We start from the raw sequence: 12906 nt of genomic DNA on the forward strand, positions 1-12906 counted from the left end.
AATTGAACCCAAATGCTTACAAATTTTGAGGTCAATGCTTGTGTCCTCTATGAATATTTGTCTATATTTGCTCTTGATTTCTTCAACTCACAAAAGGTGGTCAAATCGTACACTTTCCCAGGATAGACTTCCCAGTTATTTGCCACCAACAAACACAAAAATGAAATATCAAGGAATCTCAAATAAGAAATTATAATTCTCTGCTGCAGATCAAATGACAGTAGGTCATTTGACACATTGCTTTCTTCCTGCCATTTAAATCAGCATGGATGATGGCCCATACTCTCCTCATTCCTGGCTTCATGAGACTTTTATTAAGAAATATTGCAATATTTTCATTCTTATGTACTTATTTGTTGTAAAAGAGGCAATTATAGCAGTTTGCTCCTAAATGCAAAATGGGTAAAGTATAGAATAGTAAGCATATTACCATTCAGTTTCAAAATAAAGACATTACTTTGACTCCTGTAATCAAAGACAATTATTTTGGGGGCTCTTGGGTGGCTCAGTCAGTTAAGCATCTGCCTTCGGCTCAAGTCATGATCCCAGCGTCCTGGGATCGAGCTCTGCATCGGGCTCTATTGTTCAGCGGGGAGCCTGCTTCTCCCTCTCCCACTGCTGCTCCCCCTGCTTGTACTCTCTCTCTCTAAAATAAAATCTTAAAAAAAAAGACAATTATTTTTCCACAAATGTCCTTAATGGGGAAGGATTTAGTAACAAAAATATTATGCACATGCAGGTGGTAAACCCTCAGCATTTTCTTTTATGTATTAGGTCAAGATATTTCACTTCCTCCCACTGAATTGTCACTTAAACCAGCAGTACAGTTTTTCTGTTTTAGAAACTAAAAATACATATGTTTCAAAAAAATAGACCTAGATTTTTGTCTTGCATAAGGACTTCTGAGGCCTTTACTCCAAATAAGCAAACTAAGATGAAAATTAACCTGCTTTCAAGCACAATATGTATGAAATACTGGGGTGTAAGGACCCCCCGAAAGAGGTTGGCTGCCTTCTCACATTGCCGTGTTATATGGTAGAGTTCCCTGAAGTGTCAATGCACATCGATTCTGCATATTATTTTGGATTACTCCCTACAGAGCAGCATCCACATGATCCCCTGGGCCAATTGAACCACACGGCATAAAACTGACATTTTCAGTAGATTGGAAGGCATTTGCATTTTGGATTGAGAGACAGATACGAAAAGCAGAGCTTGCAAAAGAAAGATACAAGCATGGAATGAGAACAGGACGGGTCACCTGTGTCTTTGACTTCCAACAGAGAAGTTGGATCTGGGAAGGAGTGCTGCCAACAAAAGGGTGTCAACAAGAATCTGGAGGATCTCACCTAAGTATATCTACATCGGCCACCACTAAGGTGTGGAAATACATATTCCAGCTCATTCCAAACACCAGAGGTCTGGCTTCCCTTTGGTTCTGTCTTCATGTCTTTCTGACTTTACTTAATTGTTGAGAAAGAAAATGATGATTTCCCTGGCCTTGACTGTTCAGGAAATGAAGACTCTGACAAAGACAGGAGTAGACGAGGTTCTTCTTGGATGACAGGGGCAGTCAAGTCCTCAAAAGAGGAGAGAAAGGCTTATGAACTTAACATTTTTTTTCTTGAGTATAATTCCCAGAACACGTTCTTGACCATGGCCATTTGCCAGTTCAACAGTCATGTTTGCCCCCAGCTTCTTTTGAATTTCCCATAATGTCTTCTGTCAGAGCCAATACATAAGCTCATTTTTCCCCAATTCTCTTTTGTTTCACAGGAAACTACCATCAGTTACAAGTATACCCCCAGGATATTAAACATCACTCTTGCTTAGCCCAAGATTTCAAAGTCTGAGAGAAACATGGAAAAATTTGCTTGACTCATTGAATCCAGTGTAGTCAAAGAACCCTGTGATAAAGGCTGACAAACATGATGCATATTGAGGCTTCTGTTTTTATTTTTTCTCTAACTGAGAATGTATCAATCTGCTGAGGCATTTTAAGGATTTGAATTGCTTTGCCAATATTTATTTGAGATGTGGCTAGAAGCTACAAGTTGATTATGAAGCCAGGAAGAGTAGAACAGGAACGTTTATGGAGCTAAATACATTGGCAGCAACTCAACCCACAAGAGGCAGATAAAAATAAGTGAAAATAAACAATTAGTAATGTGTGTCACTTAGCTCACAAATACAGTATATGGGTTTTTTTTTTAGTTGAATATGAAACATTCTATACCTGACTATACATATCAGTTAGAAAGGAAACAGGGCTGAATAGTAGGAACACTAAAAATAATTGTATCATGGAAAGAAATGACCTTTCAAGCACTCTTTGGGTACAAAGACCCTGAGATGTCTCCTAGGCATGAGGTCCTATTCTTCCAAAAATGATAAGACTGGTATTACTTTAGACATCTTTTGTTTTTTTTATGATTTTATTTATTTTTATTTTTTAATTTTTTTGTTTCAAGTTTTTATTTAAATTTGAGTTAGTTATATATAGTGTAATCATGGTTTCAGGAGTAGAATTTAGTGACTCATCACTTACATATAACACCTAGTGCTCATCACAAGTGCCCTCCTTAATACCCATCACCCATTGAACCCATCCCATGCTCACCTCCCTCCATCAACCCTCAGTTTATTCTCTATAGTTAAGAGTCTCTCACGATTTGCCTCCCTCTTTTTCCCCTCCCCCCACATTCATCTGTTTTATTTCTTAAATTCCACATCTGAGGGAAATCATATAGTATTTGTCTTTTTTCTGACTGATGTGTTTCACTTAGCATAATACACTCTAGCTCCATCCACATTGTTGCAAATGGCAAGATTTCATTCTTTTTTAATGGCTGAGTAATATTCCATTGTGTATATCTATACCACATCTTCTTTATCCATTCATCAGTCAATGGCCATTTGGGCTCTTTCCATAATTTGGCTGTTGTTGATAATACTACTTTAGACATCTTAAAAACAACAAGCATAAAAGACTCTTCTTTCAATTGTTGATGTATTCTCATGTTTTATCATACCTTAATAGAACAGCAATTTAACAGTAGACCCCAAAAGCACCATGGAAATCTAACTTTGCTGAAAGAAATAGAATGTGCCCTGAGGAAGGAGACAGAGTTCGAGAGTGATTGGCTGTGATAAATCTCATGCCTTCTTGGAAAAGAGGAAGTCATGATTTTTCTATGTCTGGAATTAGAGGTTGCAGAAAAAAAATGACTCTAGAAGAAATAGCTTTTGCCTTAACCTGATATGTAGATGTAGTTACCCTGATTATTACCTGCCATGAATGGCCAGCAATCTCTGTACCGACAGATGAAAGACTACTCCAGACTTTGCTGTGAAAGAGAGGAGAAGGCAAGGGGGTCAGCACTCAGAGACGAAGACCCCTTGCTCTTCTTAGCTCTCACCTTCACTGGTGCTTTAGGTTAACATAAATCTTTATCACTGTGTTTCTCAAACAAGTGATGTGTGACAAGGGGTCTTACTGGAACTAGGAGGATCTGATTACGGGAAAGATAGAAACTGCTAATCAGCGTGTTCTATGAGTTCTGCTAAACATAGCCTAAAGGACATTGCATACATCTCTTAGATCACAGGGTGACTGTTTGGGCTAAGGAAGCTTCGGGGAAGGCAACTCCTTGCAGCATTCCTACAGCAGAATGGTCATTCCTTGGCATTCCAAAGGCCTACACCATTCTCTGAAAACTTCCCTCGCCCCCAGCAGCCTCCATGTTACATTTTGGCAAACCTAGGTATTATAATTTCATGCTCTACATTAACCCCAACAATTGCCTAGCGATGAGGTTTTCATCCAGTTATTCAAGACAGAAAAAAAATAGAGAAGCTAGAGCACCAGGCAGGGTTTAGCAAAGCAGTGTTTCCTGCAGAGTCTGTGGTACCCAATGAAAGAAAATAACTGACTTAAAGAATGGGGTCCTTGTTAAGGAGATGTGCAAGGAGAAGTTCAAGGAATGGGTAGAGGTGAAAATAAGGCTGACTTTGATGACAAATGTAAAACAAACAAATAAATGTAGACACAGACCTTACACCCTTCACAAAAATGAACTCACAATGGGTCGCAGACCTAAAGATGAAACAAAAAAAACCCTATAAATCTCCCAGAAGATAACAGAGGAGAAAACCTAGTTGACTGGGGGTATAGTGATGCCCCTTTAGATACAATACCAAAGATACCATCCATGAAAGAAATAATTGATAACCTGGACTCTATTGAAATTACAAACTTCTGCTCTGCAACTGACACCAATCAGGAGAATTAGAAGACAAGCCACAGAGAAAATATTTTCAAAAGACACATCTGATAAAGGACTTTGATCCAAAACATACAGAGAACCCTTAAAATTCAACAGTAAGAAAATAAAAAAACTTGATTAAGAAATGGGCCAAAGATCTTAACAGACACCTCACCAAAGAAGCTATACAGATGGCAAATAAGTATATGAAAAGATGCTCCACATTAGATGTCATCAGGGAAATGCTAAGTAAAATAATAATGACATATGGCTACATACCTATTGGAATGGTCAAAACCCAGAACACTGATAACGTCAAATGTTCTGAGGATGTGAAGCAACAGGAACTCTCATGCTTTGCTGGTAAAAATACAAAATGGTTCAGACACTTTGAAAACACTTCAGAGATTTCTTACAAAACAATCACTCTCTTAACCATATGATTCAACCATCATGCTTCTTGGTATTTACCCAAAGGAGTTGAAAACTTATGTGCACACAAAAACTTTCACATGGATGTTTGTAGTAGCTTTATTCATAAATTCCCAAACTTGGAAGCAATAAACATGTTCTTCAATAGGTGAGTGAATACATCAACTGTGATACATTCAGAGAATAGAATATTATTCAGTGCTAAAAGGAAATGAGCTATGGAGTCATGAAAAGATACGGAAGAACCTTAAATACATATTACAAGTAAAAGAAGCCAATCTGAGAAGGCTGCATACTGTATGATTTTAACTGTATGATGTTCTGGAAAAGACAAAACTGTGGAGACAATAAAAGATCCACGGTTGTTGGAGTGGGGGTGGTAGGAGGGATGAAAAGGCAGAGCATGAGGATTTTTTAGAGGAGAGAAAATACTCTGTATAGTATTATAATGATGGATATATGTTATTATACTTTTGTCCAAACCCATAAAATGTACACCACCACAAGTGAACCCTCATTCACTCGTTAAGTTAAACTACAGGCTTTGGATAATTGTGATGTGTCAGTATATGTTCATCTTTGGCGTAAAAAAATGTCCCATTTTGGTGAGTGATGTTCATAATGGGGAAAGCTATGCATGCATGGGGGCAAGGGATATTTGGGAAATCTCTGCGTCTTTCTCTCAATTTTGTTGTAAACCTAAAACTGCTCTAAAAATTCAAGTCTTTAAAAAAAAAAAAAGAAGAGCATTAGTAATTCTTATCTTAGATTTACCAAAATAATGATTCTTTGAGGTCTCTAGCACAGTACATATTTAAACATAAATACATAAATTAATGCCTCACTTGCTGCCAGCCTACAAATCTGTTTGAAAAAAAAAATAGCCAGGAAATTATGTTATAAAGACTCCAAACTGTAGACTACAAGTGTTCTTCCTAGTTGGGTGCCTTTTTAAAAAGACAAGTGATAAAACTTCTATTTTCAGACAGGTTCCAAGGGTGGTTCTGAGATGACTCCTGAGTTGGTTTATGTTAAAATTGACTGTTTTAAACAATTCTTCCTTTGCAGAGAAAGCAAGTAATAAATATAGTCCCAGGGGCAGCTTCATTTTTTTTTCTGTTTACTTAATGCACCATCTTTTTATTAAACAGTTTAAATCCCCAAGATTGACAAACCAACAGTTGTATTTTTTCCTTAAGTAATATAATTAGAAGATAGATTTTAACCAAAGATTATCATAACACTTTCCTTTTGTTCAAGCTGATATTGGCACTTATGCATTAATACATTTACATCGACATACAGAGTTCCTCTATGTCTGAGTTTTCATCAGATAAAAACTTCCCTGAATTCATCTTTTCTTTAATCAATTCATGAGGTCTGATGTCTTTTTCTGAAAAAGATCTATTTATTTATTCTGGAGAGGGGTGGGGAGGGGTAGAGAGAAAGGGAGAGAAATCTTCACACAGACTCCGGGCTCAGCATGGAGCTGACACAAGGCTCACCAACATCATGACCTGAGCTGAAATCATGACCTGAGCTGAAATCATGACCTGAGCTGACACCAAGAGTTGGATGCTTAACCAATTGAGCCACCCAGGCTCCCCATGAGGTCTGATACCTTAACTATTAAGTATCCTCAAGAAAAGCAAAGGAAATGTATGGAAGATAAAAGTATTTCTTTTTTTTTAAATTTTTTATTGTTATGTTAATCACCATATATTACATAATTTGTTTTGGTGTAGTGTTCCATGATTCATTGTTTGTTCATAACACCCAGTGCTCCATGCAGAATGTGCCCTCTTTAATACCCATCACCAGGCTAACCCATCCCCCTACCCTCCTAAAAGTATTTCAACTAACACAGGACTTTCAGAAAACTTCATCATCTATAACAGCCTGTTTCTCTAAATGTGTCTATTTTATTCTGCTTTACCCATCATTTTTACTACATATACCGCCTCTCCTCTGGTGATATTCTTTTCTAAATGAGTTAATACTCTAGGCAGCAGCATTACACAAAAATGTCGAGACAAATAACTCCTATTATGTACCCACTAAACAAGCATATTATATACATGATGTAAGCCTCACCAAAAAAAAAAAAAGGAAAAGAAGAAAGAAAGAAAGAAAGAAAGAAAGAAAGAAAGAAAGAAAGAGAAAGAAAGAAAGAGAGAAAGAAAGAGAGAAAGAAAGAGAGAAAGAAAGAAAGAAAGAAAGAAAGAAAGAAAGAAAGAAAGAAAGAAAGAAAGAAAGGAAGGAAGAAAGAAAGAAAGAAAGAAAGAAAGAAAGAAAGAAAAAGAAGGGAGGGAGGGAAGGAAGGAAGGAAGGAAATCTGCATGGTAGATTTTACATGCACCATTTTACTTTTGAGGAAATTGAAGCAAAGACAGTTTTAACAGATTAAGTGATTTTCCCAAAAATACTCAGCAAAAGAGTGATGAAACCAGAATTTGAAACTATGTTTGCCGACCTCCAAGGCCTAAATTTTTCAATCATACTAAGTGGTCTTGCACTTTTGTAAAATAATTACAGTAATATTTCCTGTGGACAGACAGTTGTTAAGACAATTAATTCAGGGGTGTATAAAGTGCCTGGAAGATGGTAGCCATTCAACAATTGGTATTCCAGTTTTGGTACCTGGAGGTGGGATGCTGCTGTATGTAAGAAATATCTAAAAATGTAGAGCTGACTTTCAGATTGGGTAAGGGGCAAAGACTGGAAGAATAGGGAAGATCGTGGTAGGGGGAAAAAAACAAAAACCAAGCTTCTATCATCTTAGAAAATTCCAAGATTGGAATAAACAGATTATTGGTAAAAATATGGGCATTTAAGACACTGCTGGTGAACAAACAGAGCGAAATTAGAAGAGCAATAGAGAAAACCTATCTCATTCTAGACAATACCTACATCATCATAAGTATAATTTTTGTAGAAATATGAGTGTTAAATCATTGTTGTTGAGGCTCAGAAGGGAATGAGGACAGAATTTTTGGAAACTGGAGGAAAGAACACCCTTGTTATCTAGTAACAGAAGACTTAACTGGATTTTGTCCTGGGATTAGGTAGAAAGCATGACTTGCAAATAATGAATTTGGATATTTACCTGAGGAAATTTCCAAAGCAAAGCATTGAAGATGCAACCTGGTTTCTTCTTGCTGCTTATAATAAAATATAAGAGGAAAGAGAAAAGTTGAAAAAAGAACTATAAAGTCCAAAGAAACCAGAACTTTATGACTTGGGAACTTTTCAGCTTATCCAGATTTCAGAACATGTTAAAATTAGGAGATTCATGGCCAGCTAAGTGTGCTCTGGAAAGAAAGCCAAGGATGTGGCTGGATGACATTTGTTCGGTGCCTTCCAAGGATCAAAAGGTCAGAATGTTCAATCACATAGAAAGCTCTTAGAAGATATTAGGTGTACAAATGATGAATTTCATCAGACATCTCAGTAGAGGCCAGGAACAGAGATGTGTTTATCCAGGGAAGATTTGTGAAGGAGCCTCTTGTCTTACGAAGTGAATTCCCCAGACACAAATGGGAGACCCACAAGGTTTTTAGAATCTTATATCAATGGAAACACTCTAAGTGTGGACTCAAAGGCACAATGACAAGAAAAAATACAGGAAGGCTATCCCATCCCCAAAATCCTATAGGGAGGAAAGAGGCTGATGAAACTGCTTGCCTCAAACAAGTACTATCATTTAAGACACAGGAAGGACAAACCTGAGGGCAGAGCCACAGGTGTAGAGGATGGATACTCAATTCACGAGCCTTGAATTCTAATTTGCATGCTGAATTTGTGAAATTGCTTGGGACTGGTGATTACGTTTTTCCTTCTGTTTTATCCTCTTAGATCAGGGATATCTGTAACTATTTATTGTTGTCCTACACTAGTCTCACTATTGTATCTTGGGAGGAGATAACCTGTTTTTGACTTTCACAAACCCAACAGATGGAGAGGGACTTTGTTACATGATGGATTAGACCCAGAGCCTCATCCATACCTAATTTAGATGATTTGGATGATGAGATTTGGGACTTGGGAGCTGATAAGACTTAGATGAGATTTTGGATTTGAGCTGATGCTGTAATGGGTTGAGACTTGAGGTATCTTGGGGTGAGATGAATATATTTTGCCTGTGAGATGGACGTGAATCTTTGGTGTCCAGGTGCAGCTGAATTCCCTGGAACTGGTGAACATATTACCTTACAAAGAAAAAGGGACTTTGCAGATGCAATTAAGTTAGGATCTTGATTCAGGGAGATTATCCTAGATTATCCAGATGACCCAGATGTAAGAGGCAGGCTGTAGAGTAAGAGTGAGAGAAGGTGATATGGTGACAGAAGCATACTGAAGTGATTTGCTTTGATTATGGACCATGAACCAGGGAATGCAAGGGACTTCTAGAAGCTGGAAGAGTTAAGGAAACATATTCTCCCCTAGAGTCTCTGGAAGGAATGCAGCTCTGCAGATACCCTGATTTTAGCCTATAAAACTCATTTAGGACTTCTGACCTCCAGAAATATAAGATTAATAAATTTATATTGTTTTGAGCCACTAAATTTGTGGTGATTTGTTACACCAGCAATGAAAAACTAGTACAGTGTCATAATAATAACTATTGATATTGTGCTTTTTAATGTATACAGTTAGCTATGGTGATAGGTATCTTTCTTCTATGCATTATTCAGATCAGATTCTTAAACAAAAAGTACTAAGCAGAGGGGGACATTTCACTACAAAGAAGGGTCCTCATTTTGCTTAATGCCTGATATGTTATGTTATAATGAAGTGAAATATATATTAACTGGGCCCAAATGGACTATTTTAAAGATTTAATATTTGCTATTTATAACAGATTTTTACAATATCTTGATCTATATCGGTTCAAACCTCTAGACAATACCATTTACCTCCAGAAGTCCCTTTTCCCTTGTAAATTGCAACTTTAACCTACAATTTGCAATCTACAATCTTGAGCTACTACAATACCAGATTTGCTAACAATTTTTCTAGAATGTCCAATAGAATTGAATTTCACATGGAGATTTTTATTTGGCTTAACGAAATTGATAAAAATGTGCTAAAATAAATTCTTGAAAGAAATTTGTATATATATTTTTTTGGTTGGTCTGAATCTGGGGACCATATGGCTTAATAGTTTGAGCATTCTTTTCCAAACTTTTTAGACTGCACATTCCTATTATTACATATTTTAAGCACAACCCACATTGTATGTAAATTTTTATATTTATATATTATATAAACTTACTATATTATACATATTGTATATCACATACAAAAACAATTTTTAAAGAAGGAAACACAAAAATTGAAATGAACCTCTTTCATATTTTCTTCTTATACCCCAGCAGGTCATTTTATATATCCACAGAGATGGGCACAGCCAGTTTGGAGAATGCTGATGGCAAAGCTTGGGTGGTAGAGGCAAGCCGACCTTGTTTGAGGACCAGCTCCTTCTCTCCAGTCATTGTGATCTCTGACAAATTAAATTGGTTTGCTAAATGTCCACAATAGCCAAACTGTGGAAAGAGCCAAGATGTCCATCGACAGATGAATGGATAAAGAAGATGTGGTATATATATACAATGGAATATTATGCAACCATCAAAAGGAATGAGATCTTGCCATTTGCAATGACATGGATGGAACTGGAGGGTGTTATGCTGAGTGAAATAAGTCAATCAGAGAAAGACAGGTATCATATGACCTCACTGATATGAGGAATTCTTAATCTCAGGAAACAAACTGAGGGTTGCTGGAGTGGTGGGTGGGAGGGATGGGGTGGCTGGATGATAGACATTGGGGAGGGTATGTGCTACGGTGAGCGCTGTGAATTGTGCAAGACTGTTGAATCACAGTCTTGTACCACTGAAACAAATAATGCAATATATGTTAAGAAAAAAAAAAGAAGATAGCAGGAAGGGAAGAATTAAGTGGGGGAGACTGGAGGGGGAGACGAACCATGAGAGATGATGGACTCTGAAAAACAAACTGAGGGTTCTAGAGGGGAGGGGGGGTGGGGGGATGGGTTAGCCTGGTGATGGGTATTAAAGAGGACACGTTCTGCGTGGAGCACTGGGTGTTATGCACAAACAATGAATCATGGAACACTACATCAAAAACTAATGATGTAATGTATGGCGATTAACATAACAATAAAAAATTTAAAGAAAAAAAATAAATTTGTTTGCTGAGTGAATTAATTCACTTAAGCACAGCAGACAGGTAGCCTTGTTCCTGGAAACTAGAAAGAGCTTAACCAACAGTTGGGTAGTAGTTGTGGTATATTATAGTGTTATTATGTTATATGTAGTCTATGTATATTATAGTATATTATTATATTATTTATAATACTTGTCCAAAAAACATATCAGACTTTTTGCTTTGTGTCTCTTCTGGGTTTCAGCCTTGCTTGGGAAAAAAAAAAAGTGACATTTTGGTAAGCAAAGAGTTGTCCTTCTTGAGAAATGAACTTGTTTTTTATTTCTATGGTCTCTCTCTACCTACAATGCTTACCTCAGTGGTGTTGGTGTTCTGATCGCTCTGCCTTCCACCAGCCTTTGTGATTTTACTGGTTTGCCCTTGTCGATTTGGTAATGTATGTTTTATGTTTGTTCATGTTCTGTCATGACAGACTTCTGGAAAACAGAAAAATATTTTCTAGTCTATGTACCTTTAGTCCCATCTCTTACATAAGCTGGAAAAGAAATATTATCTTAATCAAATTTTTTATTATAGAGAGCATTTCCTAAGGTGATAGGATCCCTTCGGTTCAGTGAGGGGCACAACCTCTCATTTCCGAGAAACAGGCTTTATAGGGAGAAGGGATTCTCATGCTTTCTTCTCCATCTCTCGCCTCCTGGGTTCTTCCCAGCAAGCATGATTAATGCACTCTGTACTTATTGATAAATATTACATTCCCTTATTTTTAATGAACCCACCCTCCTATAATAGCTTGCGATTTATTAAGTGCTTTTTCCATTGTGGGAAGAGTCCCGTAAGTTGGTTTAATTGCAGCAGAATGATTTAGTGGGAAGAGAGATGTTGGCTTCCTATTCTTGAGTCTAAGAGATTTTTATTCCTTTGTGTTTTGAAACTACCACTTCCTCCTCTGACCCCCACCCCACTGTGCACACACTCCCACTCAGGGAAGTCAGGTATAAAATTAGAAGGGAAAGAAATAATGCAAGCATGGAAAATATGAGATAACATTTCTAAAAATAATGCTGGTAACAGAAGCAGTCCACTTTGAAACCAAGAAGAGGGTGTTAAGTCCTCTCCAGACTGCATTTCTCAATCGTTCTTCATTGGTGCTGCCCTCCCGTAGCAGACTAGGACCTCACATTTCTCAATAGCTTTCCTGGGTCACTTACCTAGGATTTTAGAAAATTGCCCAACGTTTGATTCCAAGTTTCTTTTTATAACCCAGAGAAGGGCATGTTCCCACCACATTTCCTTTGTTGCTTATTTCCTCCTCTTCCCGTCTTGTTTACTTCTGCCCACTACGCGGGGCCAGCCTTTGGTTAAGTTATGAAATTTGTAGAATGTTCTTCAGGCTTCTCCAACTTCCAGCACCTCTCTGCAGCAAGCTGATGAGATGTCCTGGAGAATTATTAAGCCCATTCTCTCTACCTCTTAACAATGAAAACTAGGACAGTTTGGACAGAAGTTATAATTCAAACTAGAATATGGAAAAACTTGCTTGAGAACAAAAGCTGTTCAAGAATAAGATGACTGACTTGGGACAGGACACAAAATCATATATATATATATATATATACACACACACACACACACACACATATAATACATATATATATATAATGATTGTATATAATCGCGTATGTCATAATATGACTTATTATGGCAGCTGGAGGGAGCTATTAAACATAGTTCACCATTCCAGCATTTAAAACCTTCCAATGAATCTCCACTTCCTGCGGAGCAGAAGGTGAAATCCGGGATGGTCAGCCTCCCCACTGCAACTCTGATTCTCTCCGGTCACTCCTTATTTCCCTGTTGCCCATGATCTTCCTTAAACACACAAGGCTCCCTCCAGCCATAGGGCCTCCTTGGAGTGTCTGTTCTTTGCCTGGATTCCTCTTTTCTCTGATACTCCTGTCATTAATTCCTTCATGTACTTTATGTCTCTGCTCAGATATCGTTTTCTCAATAACTTCAT

At 37.4% G+C, this 12906-nt stretch overlaps 1 long non-coding RNA gene across 1 annotated transcript; it reads right to left on the bottom strand.

Annotated features, from left to right (window-relative positions):
* Nucleotides 1-1341: 1341 nt before the first annotated feature.
* On the bottom strand, nucleotides 1342-12191 carry LOC141370906 (uncharacterized). Its single transcript, XR_012375396.1, has 3 exons — nucleotides 12098-12191; nucleotides 11241-11362; nucleotides 1342-1580 (listed from the first exon to the last, which is right to left on the bottom strand). It is a non-coding gene; the product is annotated as an uncharacterized lncRNA (long non-coding RNA).
* Nucleotides 12192-12906: the final 715 nt, after the last annotated feature.

Source organism: Callorhinus ursinus, unplaced genomic scaffold, assembly GCF_003265705.2.
Source record: "Callorhinus ursinus isolate GAN/ISIS: 27379988/994484 unplaced genomic scaffold, GSC_fseal_2.0 scaffold50, whole genome shotgun sequence".
Taxonomy (NCBI): Eukaryota; Metazoa; Chordata; class Mammalia; order Carnivora; family Otariidae; genus Callorhinus; species Callorhinus ursinus.